This window comes from Cucurbita moschata, unplaced genomic scaffold (genome assembly GCF_002738365.1).
Source record: "Cucurbita moschata cultivar Rifu unplaced genomic scaffold, Cmos_1.0 Cmo_Scf00443, whole genome shotgun sequence".
Classification (NCBI taxonomy): domain Eukaryota; kingdom Viridiplantae; phylum Streptophyta; class Magnoliopsida; order Cucurbitales; family Cucurbitaceae; genus Cucurbita; species Cucurbita moschata.
The window spans coordinates 378-1237 of record NW_019268959.1 but is presented as its reverse complement, the minus strand read 5'-3'; the positions used below and the strand labels follow the sequence as shown (position 1 = coordinate 1237).

General features: G+C 41.5%; 1 long non-coding RNA gene across 1 annotated transcript; it reads right to left on the bottom strand.

The window, feature by feature from the left end:
• Positions 1–96: 96 nt before the first annotated feature.
• Positions 97–435, bottom strand: LOC111440564. The gene is made up of 2 exons (XR_002709954.1): positions 322–435; positions 97–240 (listed from the first exon to the last, which is right to left on the bottom strand). It is a non-coding gene; the product is annotated as an uncharacterized LOC111440564 (long non-coding RNA).
• Between the last annotated feature and the right edge of the window lie 425 nt (positions 436–860).

Sequence of the window (860 nt, the reverse complement as noted above, 5' to 3'; positions counted from 1 at the left end):
TTTTTGTTTTCCGATTTTCATATCTTTCGATCCGTAGATCGGATCAATATGATTCCTTCGGCAACGTTCTAGATCGTGTTACAGGCTACGTCCTAGTATTCTTTTTATAATTTTTTTCTTGACTATCGGAGGATTTAAGAACGCCGGAAGTTCGCTCACCGTTCTCGGATGACCCTCGGATCTCTGCCTTTGGGTTGAGGTCTCGGCCAAACTTCTTCACAGACCGTGCGTGAGTTGTTCCTAGGTGAAGATTTCAACATTTTAGGGTCGATTCACGTAGGGGAAAACTCAGATCTGAGCAATATCGTTCAGAAACCTTACCCCGCGAAATGTTCTTAGGCTTTGATGGTGCGTAGGCCTTGATAGCCCCTCAATCCTGGTACGAGCCTCGTCTGGAGATGGATTCCGGCGGTGGTCCGTTAATCTTCCCGGCCAACCTCTCTCTAACCTCTTCTTTCTTTTGCAGGCATTCTTTTTAATCACTATCTGGATTAGCTCTTAATGTTCAATATATCATTGCATGGGCCAATTCTTTCCTCTTAATGATCTGTGCTAGTGCACTCTCTAACACAAATGCTAAGGCGAGTGAAGTCCCAACTTAGTAACTCATGTGCCTATGGCTCGGTCTACCTCAACTCTAATAAATTGTCCTGGCCATAATCTTAAAAATTTCAAGTAGATTCAAAGCTCAGATCTTGTGTTGATATTAATGTTGGAATAACTTAGGTATAATATTCACCCTTAATTCAAACCTTCCTACTTTCTTCGAGGTGACTTGTTTGCTTCCTTTAACTAGATCATGACTTGATTAGTCTTTATGTGTTACTTTATCTTTTAAGTCACGGACTTCAAATCTTGCT